This window comes from Herpailurus yagouaroundi, unplaced genomic scaffold, assembly GCF_014898765.1.
Source record: "Herpailurus yagouaroundi ecotype Mexico unplaced genomic scaffold, PumYag 183, whole genome shotgun sequence".
Classification (NCBI taxonomy): Eukaryota; Metazoa; Chordata; class Mammalia; order Carnivora; family Felidae; genus Herpailurus; species Herpailurus yagouaroundi.
In genome coordinates, this window is record NW_024412414.1 from 17646530 (window position 1) to 17659786 (window position 13257).

The window sequence follows — 13257 nt, forward strand, 5'->3', positions numbered from 1 at the left end:
ACGTCTGAGAGTGGTGGCATTGGAAGTGTGGTGCCTACACCAATTGCACCAGCATCACTTGGGAGCTTTCTAGAAATTCTCAGGACCTAAACCTGGACCTATTGAATTAGCCCCTCTGGTGGAGGGGCCCAGCAGTCTCTGTTTTATTAGCCTTCCTGGGGATCCCGGTGCTTGTTCGAGATTGAGGACCGCTGCTGGATGTGTTCAGGTGTTAGATGGTGGGCAGGTAATGCTAATTTGCTAAGATGGCCACTGTTAGCTTGCTTGGAAATGCCAGGGAGGGGAACGTGTTGTCTGTATCAACCCAGGACAGACTTCCCGTCCTCCTTTTGTAGGATGTTCCTGAGGATGCCACAGAAATGGAATAATGCATTGCATTTAGGCCGTGGGTGCTAATACCCAGTGCAGTTCATGCCTTTAATTTTCAAGTTGCCCTCAGCCATACAAGGAAGTACCAGGCCAAGCCCTAGACTTTTGGAGGTTGTTTTTGAAAAACAGATGCAAATACAGCCTGTGCGGTTGTTGTGTTCCCGGTGCCTGGCAGTGTTTGGTAAACAACTTGATTGCTAGGTCTTGGCCTCAGGGAACCACAGCTGCTCTCTCCAGCTCCCCGCAGACTTTTGTACTGAGGAAGGATTGCTTCAGGGAAAAATAAACAGGGGAGAACAAAACAAGTAAACATGACGGTTGTTTTGTGGCTGCCTCTACCTGTTTTCCTGGAGCTGTTTTGCAACCACAGGCCCTGGGCTTTGGTTCCTTACAAAAGAAAAAAAAACAAAAAGCAAAAAAAACAAGGCAAGACCCCACGGCATCCCAGGCTTCTTTCTCTGCGGTCAGACTGTGGAGGGGCCACGGGACCTGGAAAGTCTGGGTGGTGGCCCTTGCAAGAATATATGCAATTTTAAATATGGAAATTGAAGGGGAGAAGGCTTTGTTCCTTCTGATGACCCCCAAGATGACAATCTGGCTTTTCAGATCTCTAGGAAAACAGATTGAATATGGCACGATTAATGTTTCAGCTCTTCTAGGCTTTTCTCTAAAATAAGTTAATGGGCTTTTAATTTATTGCAGCTCCTGATTGGTAGGGTTGAGACAGGGTTGCTGCCCACCCCCCCCCCCCCCCCAAACCCCCTCAAGGTGCTCTCTCCCGGGCCCTAAGGAAGAGGAAGGCTACAAAGTCCTTTTGGTGTATCAGCCTCGGGCTCAGCCCCCTGCTGGCTGAATTCTGGACCCTAAAGTGGTGGAGAGCATTGCATGCCCCTCAAAGTGCAGGGACCCATCTTCATCAGAATTACCTGGGTGTCTAGTCGAAATGTAGATTCCTGGGACCTGAATCTCTGGACTGGAGGTCGGGGGTGGGGGCAGGAGTATGCATTTCAAGCTGGTGCCCCAGTTGCACACTCAGGTTTGCAGAACAAGGCCTTGGTGATCGATACCGCCACAGTGTAAATACGTGAGCTGGGGTAGGGAGCCTGTGATCTGTTGCCAGACTTTTGAATTTATTTTAAGAAGTTTTTATTTTTGAGACATGCACATCATTTTGATGCACTTAACTTTTTTTTTCAAGTTTATTTATTTTGAGAGAAAGAGAGGGAGAGTCTGTGTGTGTAAGGGGGGGGGAGGGGGGGCAGAGAGAGAGGGAGAGAGAAAAATCCCAAGCAGGCTCCCTGTGTGGGGCTCAAACTCACGAATCCGTGAGATCATGACCTGAGCCAAAATCAAGAGTCCGACGCTTAATGGACTGAGCCACCCAGTCACCCTGATGGATTTCCTTTTCATTGACTCATAAGTTTGTTATTTTGGCTCCCTCTTTCTAACTAAGTCAGAGAACCTTCTTCCCAAAATCATTTTCTTTTGGCCTAAATGATATACCTCTTTGTGAATGTCCTTCTAGAGAGATGGTGAACTTCTCTTTGTCTGAATGTCCTTCTAGAGAGATGGTGAACTTCTGTTTGTCTGAAAAGATCTTTATTTTATCCTCATTTTTCAAAGAAATTTTTTTTCTGGCTATATAATTCTAGGTAGACAGTTTTTGCCTCTAGGCACTTTTCTGGGTGATTTATTTGGATGTCTGTCTTTGCTTCTGTTTTTGGTTGTTGTTGTTGTTGCTTAAATTTTTAACTTTTTTTTTTTTTATTTCAATGGCTGTCCTTTTTAATTTCTGGCGTTCAGAATTTTGGTTAGAATTATAGAGCTTGGTGGAGATGAAATTCAGTTCTGGGGCTTTTGGACTCTTAAAACGTATACAAACAAACCGTAGTGGTGCATGGTTTTTATTCTCATATATGCGGGGTAACTTGAATGGTTTAGGAAATCAAGCAGGACAACACTAACCGTCAGACCCTCAGAGCACTGCGTCTTAGCTGGAAACCTGCAGCTTTTCCGAGCATGAATGAAGAGGAAAGCTACATGAACTCTTCCACCCCCCCTTCCACCCCACCCCCCGTGCTGCTTTTGAGGGTGACGGTCTCCTCCTACCCACCTCCAAGCCTCTGAATATGCTACTTTGGTTTTGTGGCATGCCTTTCCCACCTCACCTTCCTTTTCCTTCTAAAACTTGTGCACGATAATTCCTCTAGAAAGCTTTCATCTACCCAGACACCTACTTTGTTGTTTTGTGTTCGCTTGTACAGCTTCTCTGTGCTGCTGAATTTCTCTAGAATTACTGACATGGAATGACCTCAGCAGTCACCTGCCATTCCCTTCCCTTCCCTTCCCTTCCCTTCCCTTCCCTTCCCTTCCCTTCCCTTTCTCTCTTCTTTCTCTCTTCTTTCTCTCTTCTTTTTCTTTCATTTTCTTTCTCTCTTCTTTTTCTTTCATTTTCTTTCATTTTCTTTCTTCTTTATTTCTCTCATGCTGTTAAAAGATTAGCTACTATCTTTGAAAAATCCTGAAATTTCACAAAATGGTAATGATTCCTGCCTTTGTTTGCACTCGTGGAAGTTCTTGAAGCCCTGGGCTTATGTTTCTTTGTGGCAATAATTGGCTTTGGTGTGCACCAGCTGCCCTCTAGCTGAAAAACTGCTCGTCTTCCAGGTTGCTACCTTCCCCATAGCTCCCTGTACCTTACACACCTGGCCTATTTTGCTCTCTTGTCTCGTCTGCCTGGTCTCTGTGGGGTACGGTAGCTTTCCCTGTGTGAAGCAGGAAGCTCAGGGTCAGAAGGGCTAAGGATCCTCTACAAGACCTTGCAGCAAGCTTGAGTCAGAAGAGTGTCTCGTGCAAGGCAGGCGCTCAAATTGTTTGTATTAATGTATTGGCTGGAAAATACAGAGTTCTTGTGTGAGTGCACTTCGTAGAGTCAAGCCCCTGACACAGTGTGATGTTGGGCAAGTTACTAAGACTCTGCCTCAGTCTTCTTATCTGCGGGTTAAGATTATAACATTGTCCACCGGGAACTTTGTTGTAAGAATAGAAATAGATGCAATAATTGTTGTCAAACACTTAAAACAATATCCAGCACATAGTGAGTTTCCGGTCAATAGCCCTTATATTTTTGTAGGATGCTGAAGAATGACTTCTTTCGATGGTTGATTCATTTGTTGAGCTGGTAAATCTGTATTGAATGCCTGCTGTGAGCCAGGCGTTTTTCTGAAGTTTTGAAGTACAGCGATAAATAGAGCAGAGATGCTCCCTTATCTTGTGGAGCTCATATTCAAGCGGGAACAACAAGCAAATACATGAGAAAAAAGTTTCTAGGTTATGACGGAAGCTCTGGAGAAAGCGAATAGAGTGATATCACTGAGAGTCGCTGGGGATCTAGCCTATGTAGGTAGGCAGGACAGCCTTCTTGCAGCGGCCTTTGCCCCTAAGATCCAGTGATCCAGAGAAAGCCACTTGTGTAGTAGGCTCATGGCATGGCATTCAGCATAGAAAAGCAAGGGCTCCAGTCCTGAGGTGGAAGAACATAGCTTGCTTGGGGTGGAAGGAAGGCCCCTGTACCTGTGTTGTAGCTGAAGCTTGGGTTGGTGGCTGGAGGTGTCAGAGAAGTAGGAAGTGACCAATTTGCAGGGCCTTGTAGGCCACAGAAGGATGTTTGGTTTTTATCCTAACGATGGCAAACAACCTCAGCCCATCTCTTTTTGCTGTGTGACTCCAAGTTATGCTTATACACGCAAAAGTTCGAGAAACAGTCATGTGTAATACATTTGGCAGATTTCCCTCGTAGTTGGAACTGTACTCCCTGGAGAGAAATGGAAGCCTTCCATGGGCACCCAGGGGATGCTGTCAGCCACCCAGGGTGGCAGCTCACCAGGGCTGGGCACTAGTGCCAGGGTGAGAATTCTGTGCATGTGCGAAGAAAGCCCTCTCTGCCTGTAGCACATCTTCAGTGTTGATGGCAGATCGATGTAACAGTGATACGCAATACAACTCTTTTTAATCAGGAATCTGAAAGGAGAAGCTAATAGCTTAGCTTGTTCAGAATAAATATACTTTATTAAAACAAAACAAAACAAAACAAAAAAACCCAAGAAAGCTAAGCAGTAGAAGGGACTTGGGGAGCATCAGTTACTGCCCCGATCTTTGCACATGAGGAAGCTGGCATCCTGAGATAGTAAATGGGTTTCCTGGGGCCACACAACGGGCGACAATTATTAGGTTCAGAATTCAGGCTTCTCCACTTTGAGGCCTGTATATTACATAGTACGTTCTGTCTTGATGGAGATACCTCCCAGAGGTTTGCTCCTTCAGTAACTCCTGTGCATTTAAAAAATTATTTTGGAGGAGAAGTGTTCATGATTATTTAAAAATAATTTTAAAAAAAGCGGGGGGGGGGTGCTAGGTGGTTCATTCGGTTGAGCGTCCGACTTTGGCTCAGGTCACGATCTCACAGTTGATGAGTTCGAGCCCCGCATCAGGCTCTGTGCTGACAGCTCAGAGCCTGGTGGAGCCTGCTTTGGATTGTGTGTCTCCCTCTTTCTCTGCCCCTCCCCTACTCATGCTCTGTCTGTCTCTCAAAAATAAATAAACATTAGATTTTTTAAAAATTATCACTATTTAAATTTTCATGTTTTTTCATCCTCTAGGAAAGATAATTACTTAACAGGAAATGGCACACTTATCCATGTAATATTTGAGTTAAAACACCTTATTGTTAGCTAAGCACTCTATAATGGGACATGATATTTTTGTAATGCTAAAATATGTAAAATATTTTGCACCGAATCTAGGATAAACAAAACATTTCAGTGTATGTGTTGAAGTAATGGGTAAATGTATCTTTCACAACAGTATTTCCGGTTCATATTTTACAACATCACATTTGATATATTGATCTACCCTCATTTTAAAGGTGTTTTCCCCTACCTCTAGATTCTATGTCTGCCTTGCTGTTTTTAAGTTTAAGGAAGTGGTGGTTTTAGAAGCTACATCTTAGTTATGTGTAAAAAATATTTTTGTATTGCAGTGTCCCAGGACCTTTTGCTGACAATTCCAGTTTCCAGACGGAACATTTGGGCAATGGTGAAGGCTTCCAGCCCTTCTCTGATTTGCTGCCAACCATGAACGGGTGGATGTGATGCTTGCTGGCCGAAAGGGTAAGTGAACTTTTATGATTATTTGTGTGAAAATTCACAAGACAAAAAAGTGGCCGCAGGGGTCACACACAGTGCAGGAAATTGATAGAAGTCCTAAGTTCATCATAACAATTGCATACTGAGGGTGAGAGATTCTCATTTTGAAAGAAGGGAGCAACTCTGATATTTTTTTCTGCTGTAGCCCTCTTGAATAACCCCTGCAGTGATCTGAGGATTTATCAAAGTCATAACAGGACACAGGAGAACTTGTGTGTGTGTGTGTGTGTGTGTGTGTGTGTGTGTGTGTGTGTGTTCATACTGTGAAGGGTGGGCTATCTAAATTATGAACCACATGCATAATTAAAAGAATAATTACTTTTTTGGTCCTATCATAACTCAGCAAAAAAAGGAGCCACCGTGGTATAAAAGTATAATGACCTCATCTTGGGTTTTAGAGGAAATTTAAGGCTGATTTGTTCATTAGGAAGGTCTCATCCCAAGCTTTCCACATGCTAAGGGCTCTTAAGAAAGATACTGGACTCTCAAAGATATTCAGAAAGATGAGCATTTTTTTCAATCATTGTTCACCTCACTAAGATACTAATTGTAGTTTTTAAGGGAGGTCAGAAGAGACATGATGATCGTTTCCTCTTATATGTTTTTTCTGTATTTGATGGACTGTACCATGTTCCTGAGCAACCAGTGGCTCTTTTATAGTAACGAAGGAACAATTGTGACTTGCCTTTACAGAGAAAATAATTGGTTGAGGCCAGGTGTTGTGGATAACAACTGACATCATTCACTGGTAGCTTTGTCATAGGAAGAGGTCACCTTTATGGGGAACCATCTCATCTCAAGTTTTGTATTCAGTGATTTAGTGATAAGAACCATTGGTGTAAACTCCATCTTGTTTGTCTTAGTGTGACTGTGTTTGAAACAGGTTCTTTTTAATGGAGGGAAGTGTAGTGAAGGAGAAAGAGAATTTTATTGGAAATTGGGAGACCTAATAGTTATCTGATATGGGACAGGTTAGTCTCTATTGTGACTTTCTATATTTACTTACTTACTTACTTATTTATTTTTAAGTTTATTTATTTAGTTTTGAGAGGGGGGAGAGGCAAAGAGAAAGGAATGGCAAGCAGTTCCCATGATCAGTGCATAGCCTGAAGTGGGGCTCGATTCCACAAACATGAGACCATGACCTGAACCTAAATCAAGAGTTATACGCTTACCTGATTGAGCCACCCAGGTACCCCTGATTTTCTACATTTAAAATAAAGCACATAGGTTAGAGCATCCTATTTGGCAGTGCTACCAAGGCCTTAGAAGATGTCAATTTAAATGCCCTCATTTAACATTAATTTTTAATGCTTGTTTATTTTTGAGAGAGGGAGAGAGAGAGAGCACGAGGAGGGGAGGGGCAGAGACAGAGGGAGACACAGAATCCAAAGCAGGCTGCAGGCTCCAAGCTGTCAGCACAGAGCCCGACGCGGAGCTCAAACTCAGGAACTGTGAGATCATGACCTGAGCCAAAGTCACATGTTCAACCGACTGAGCCACCCAGGTGCCCCAAAAAGCCCTCATTTTATAGATGGAATAGCTGAAGCCCTTAGAGTCTAATTGAGCTGTCTAAATCCCTGGGCTTGGTCAGAACTGGAGCCTACTTCCTTTTGTCCTCAACGATTTTTGTCCTCAGTGATTTTTTTCTTGTCTATCTCTGGTATAGAGGTTGAGACATCTAGCCAGTTGAGTAAAATTTCTCTGACAAGTGTCTCCTTAAGACATTGTTATACATTTAGTTATTTGGGACAGATAGTAAAAGATTTTACAGTTAGAGATCAATGTGACCTCCTTCTCAGTTCACCGATTAAAAAAAAAAGCCCTAATGAAGTAACTAAGGCAATTATTATTGACCAGGTGATCCTCAAAGAGCCTGGGAGCTCTAAAATTCACTTCCACGTAGGCTAGTTTGGTACTGTATTCTGCTGGAGTTTCAGATTGAGGAAAAACAGTCTTTTACCTTCCTGACATTCCTTCTTTAATTGGCAAGAAATAAGGCCAACTGTAAATGGGAACACATAAGGCAAGAGTGTCCACAGTGAGGAGAAATGGTTAGTGGAGTCATGGAATTTAGAGCAGATAAAGGTCCTCCATCATCTTCCTGGGTGGTCTTGGGGAAGTCCTTTGATTTCTCACCTATGAAGTTCCTCTGAGGGCTTTCCACTGCTAAATAGCTATGATAGACTTCTGTGGATGGTCTGCAGACTAGTGAGCAGATAGCATGCATTATGAAAAATTGTATCTTTTAGGATCCAGGTAGAGTTGAGACCAAAGCCGGGGTCTGTCTCATACACACATGAGAATTCATAGAAGTGGTTGGAATTCTGAAGGCACTGAAATAGTAACAAACTCAGGTTTGAGAATACCTGTCATCTCTGTCGTCAGTATTGGGAAAGTGACTCAATCTCACTATCATAAAATTGATGTATGAAATTAAACAAAACCACATGAATGGATTGAAGACTGGGTTCATTTTATTGATTAATTTCATTGGGTGAGACCTGGTATTTGAAAAATCATTCTGAAGAACTATAATGAAAATGATCTCTCTTCTGAATTGATAAAATTGAATACCAGTTTTTTTTTTTTTATTAAGGAAGTGCTTTATATTTATCAGATTGTGATAAAGTGCCCTTCACTGTGTTTTTAGTAGAAAATAGAAGTACCTGAAATCTGATGAGCTGGGGCACGTGTTCCGATTTTCTGTCCTTCTATTCTTTGTCAAAGCCCACCTCCAAGGTTTTCCAAAAGACTAATTCTTTTCCTCCGTGATGCAGTAACCTGGCTTTGCAGGCACTCTGTATCTGATAGTCCTTTCACTGTCAAAAATGTATCCACTGTCCTGTGGCTTTTTAGGACATTACAATTTATTGAGTAACCAAAAGAAGCACAATTCATTGTTAACTGCTCATAATTTGGAGTCTTTAGGCTCAAAATAAACTCCAGTTCTGAGTGCAGTGTTTCATGGTAAATGTCCTCATGGTAGAACAGGGTCACAGTCACAGGCATAGGCAGCCAGAACAACAAATTGCTACTCACATGCAAGGCAGTGAAACCATCTGAGAAAAGGTTTGTGCAAAGAGATCATTACAGCAAACGTTTAAGGTAACAAAATGGGCAGTGTACTCATGTTATGCCGGTGATAACCATGCCTGCATAATACATTACCTTAGGTGCAAGATAGAGAAAAGGAACGCTGAGTGCTTGAGGTCTCTCTTTGTGATGTAGTTCTTTAATGCCACCATTCACCAGCAGGGAACGAGTTGGCTCCTGTTTCTCTGGCGTGAAGCTGAAGTTGATATGGATACCTATCTGAGGCACATCACGAGACTCCACGAGTGAAGAGTGGCTCAGTCTGCTGCATATTTAATAGGCAGTTAGCCACAGTGTTATTAATAAATGTGATAATAACAGTCTGGATTTGCATAGAGTTTTCCTGAGAAGAGTTGAGTAGAGGTGGTGAATTGCTGGCTTGTTATTCAGCCTGTGCCTTGGCATTGCCCACTCTCTAGTAGTAAATTGTGTTTTGCTGGGGGATCTGGTGTAAGAATGTAGCACTAGGTGACATTGTTCTGCCGCCAGTTGTTTTTCCTTACTTGCCTACAGTTGCTTATTTGATCTCTCTCATAATGACATTCCTAGTTATAAGCTATTTGGATGAAGGAAAAACACGGGAAATAATTCTTCTCACTTAAGACTTGAGAATGGGCTATGTTTTGGCTGGGAGTTCCTTGCTTTTGTATAAAACTTGAGAATGTGTATTTTTTTCATCGGTTTTGGGGTGCGGTGGTGGTGGTGGTGCAGCTTCCAGGAAGAGGTGGGGGCAGGTAGCAGGTGTTTTGGGACAGGAAAGCTGTCTGATGGGCTCCCCTTCTGAGCCGCGTTGTGCTGGAACCTGTCAGTGGGCAAAGCCACTTTGTTGTGTTTAAACTTCCAGGCCCTGAAATTTTGAGTTTGAAAAGTAATTTTAGCAATTTAATAAACTACATAATATGTTTTATAAGCTGGAGCGAATGATCTTAAGTATTTTGGTCTCTTTCATAACACAATGAACCTAATATTGGTAAAAATACAGATCTTCACTCACGACATAAAGAGTGGCTAGATTTAATAAGCAGTTATGAGTGCTGGCAGCTGCCTATCAGATTGTATAACTTGGGCTCCAGCATGCGAAGACAGTGTCAACTTACATTTTATCTCCGAAGTATTTTCGAGGTGTTTATTTTGCCTTTCTCTCCAGTCGCTAACCTAATAGAGGTAATGTAATTGGCTGAATATTTTCCACACAGCTAATTGGCTAGGGGCCAAGGTGGAAACCATTGTCTGGCTTGATGAAGATCAGAAATTAACATGACATTTACGTGGAGGTCATGGAATATATTAGTAGTGTAGTCATTCAGGATGGTGAGAGCGAGAGTGTCCATCCTTTCCCTGCCCATAAGCAGCACAACGAGTTCTGAGGTTGATGAAGGAACGTCCAGTCCCCATCCCACCCCCATCTCTCCGTACTTCACAGCAGTGGCCAGCCAACACCTGTGTCAAATTTACTTTTCAGTTTTTCAGACAGAACTGTAAGACAAACTAATGAATTATTCCCTTTGTCAATTAAAAAAGAAAATCCACTACTATTGTAAGATGAAATTCCAATTAGAAGGTTGCATTTAATTCAGAAGCTATAACATTGTTTTAATGAATTCTGTTGGAGGTGACAGTTTATGTGAGATAAATTTATATGGTGTAGGTAGATATAAATTCATTGGATAATGTTAAACATGTTACTTCATATATATTAGCTGTGAAATTTATTTCTTCTCTAGTTATGTCCCCAAGGAGGTAGAGGCAGAGGGAAAAAACATATCTTCAAAGAAAGGGTCCTTTCTGTCCTTTCAGATCCTTGCTCGAAAACAGCCTTTTCTCACTATTATTAAAAAAAAATCTGTTAAATTTCTGCATTAACTGAATTTATGATTCTTAGTGTATGCTATTTATAAAATTGAATATAGGTTTTATGATATAGGAAATTAGTCTAGGAATGAGAATATGATCCAATTTTGTAATAAAGGTAATCTGCATTTATATTGCAGAGATTTTTCCATTCCTCTCTAAGCCCCTTATGGGATTATACACACATTTTTCTGGACATACAAATTCACTCTAGAGTAAACTTTTAATGGACTGGGCAGGCTTTTGCTCACATGACATCTACACAAAAGCATCAAACCCTTGCCTAAATCAAAGGTGGTGAACATTCTTGACACACTTTGGATCTTACATTTCCCCTACCACTGCCCCTTCCTGTGTTCTTGACAGACATCACTAATTGATCACATTCTCCCTTCTGATGAGTGCCGATTAGACCTCAGAGTTTCTCCACCTGAATTCCTAGAGGCACGCTTATACATTGACCACTGGCATGAGTATCAGCAAAATAATGTCAATCCGGTGGCTTTGGACCAGTCTTTATGGTTTTCCTTTGTTTACCCAGTACTTACTCTAATATCTGGCATCCAGCGGTTAAACACTGTATGCTTGTTATATTAATGAGAAAATCTCACACACCACAGTTTTAGCAGTTATCTGGTTGTGTAACAGTTGGGCTTTTGGCACGTGTCTGCCACAACTGTGTGATGTGAAGTATTTGTTTTTCTACCTTTCATCTGGTTTTGTTGTTAACTATGTGAAACATTATAGTTTTGTAGTTGTTTTTTTTTTTTTTTTTTTTTCATTCTTGAGCTTTGGAAAAGATACAAAAGAGACCATTCTCACCCTCTTGTTACCTGTGCATCAACTGAGGCTCAAACCTAGAAGGAAGTGGTGGGGTAAGAGTGAAACCCAGACTCTCACTCTCCAAGTGCAGTTTCTTTCTCAAAGGGAGGAGCACACACATGTACCAGGTGCTGACCGGTGCAGGGCAAGTGCCTTGCAGTTTCCTTTTGCATATTAATCTTGGTTTTTATCAATACCCTGAAGCAGGCTGTACCAGGGAGGAAGGCATTCAACTATTATATTTCAAATGATATCTTCTGTGATGTAAAATTCTAGGAACTAAAATTACACTGCGTGTTGTTTTTCAACAATAATCTATTTTCTGTTAACTTGGTTCAAGTAACGCACAGAGACTGAAAGAAGGAAATTTCCACTTAGTCTCTATGCAGTGCAGGCTGCTGAGGTGCCCTGTTGAGAATTGCCATCGTTTTAATTCCTTCTTAAAGAAAAATGAGCAATTAGTGCATTTAAGCACCATTTAGTTAATGTACATTTTAATTTCATCGCAGCATATTGTTTGATTATTTGTGTGGTCTTGGTCCTAGTAAGCAGAGTTCTGGAAAGTGATTATAGATGAACATGTGAGTTGTTAACCTCTTGTCGCGTGTTGATGGGGGAGTACGGTCGGCCTTAATCAAGGATGACAACATCAGTGGGGCCCATCCTGGTCTGTTCTGATGGCGATGCTTGGGTTTTCGGTGCACACTGTTCCGTGCATCCCCAACCACTTGATTGGAATAGGTCCTGAGACGAAATCTCGTTCGTGCCTCCTTGTGTTCCGCGAGATTTATTAATGTTCGCGACAAAGAATTACAGCAGCCATTCATGGGGCGTTAGTTGTTCTAGCGTGGTTTGGATATTGCATGAGTTACTTCGTTCAAACAGCATCACCATCTTCTGGATGTTACCATTTTCGGTTTTCTTGTTGAGAAGACAGAAACCCTGTGCCTAGGTCGGTCACCTGCTCCGGATCACAGAGCAAGTTTTGTAAGTGAGGTTTACCTTAAGTTGTGCCACTTCCCAAGCCTGTGTCTTCACCACAAGGGCCTGCTGCCTCTTCGTCTCTGAATAGATTCTGTGGTTCCTCAAGGCCCTTTTATTTGATTCAGGCAGGGAAGATTTTGTGGCTTGTAGTTGTCTTTGTGGAAGAAATTGGAATCCAACTCATTTAAAACTGCAGCTTAATATACAAACAGGATTTTTATAGAACCAGTGATATAAAAGGAAATAGCTTCTTCCAAATTTTTTTTTTTCAGAAATATTCCTTACCTACTGGCCTTTTCCTCAGTCTAAAATCTCCCAGAATCATGCGGGTAGGCTCAGTGTTATGTGCCTCCTTGAGTTCTCTCCTAAGTAAAGATGCTCCTGGTAGTGGCAGCTCGTGGGGTCCCTTACGTTGGAGGAAGTGAGTTTTTTCCCTTGATTCGATATGAACAGGCTACATAGGAGCAGCAGTCCAGTTCCTCCTGAGAATGGGTGCGGGAAGGCAGAACCTTGGCTGCTGGAATTTTGTGCCCAGGGCGAGAGCCAGGCACTGGAAAGGTCAAGTGTTGCTGCCTTGACAGGTTACTTAGGCCCTTTGTCTGTGGCCTACAGGGATGCCTGCCCTTCCAGGATGGACATGCCGGCTAGATGGCCAGCACGCTAGCTCCCAGGATGCTCTGTGGACTTGTTTTTTTTTTTTCACGACACCTGCATTCAGTTATTATTGAAAGGATTCCTCTCTCCGTACTTTTCAAGAGGCGCCCACTGGATTGTGTAGGGTGAAATGGCTTGTCATGTGTGATTTCCTTCACAAGTCTTCAGGAGTGAACAAATGGTGCAGCATCTTGATATTCTGGAATCTGGGTGATGGCTATCTGGGGCTCATACTCTTTCCTCTACTTCTTTTTTTTTTTTTTTTAATTTTTTTTTT

At 42.2% G+C, this 13257-nt stretch overlaps 1 protein-coding gene across 4 annotated transcripts in view; it reads left to right on the plus strand.

Moving 5' to 3' along the window:
* Positions 1-5408: 5408 nt before the first annotated feature.
* Positions 5409-13257, plus strand: part of FOXP1 (forkhead box P1) — a 512105-nt gene continuing 504256 nt past the window's right edge. For all 4 annotated transcript variants that reach the window (XM_040492170.1, XM_040492176.1, XM_040492172.1 and 1 more), the window contains exon 1: positions 5409-5537. The gene's annotated coding sequence lies outside the window, so the exon portion shown is untranslated. The remainder of the gene's footprint in view (positions 5538-13257) is intronic.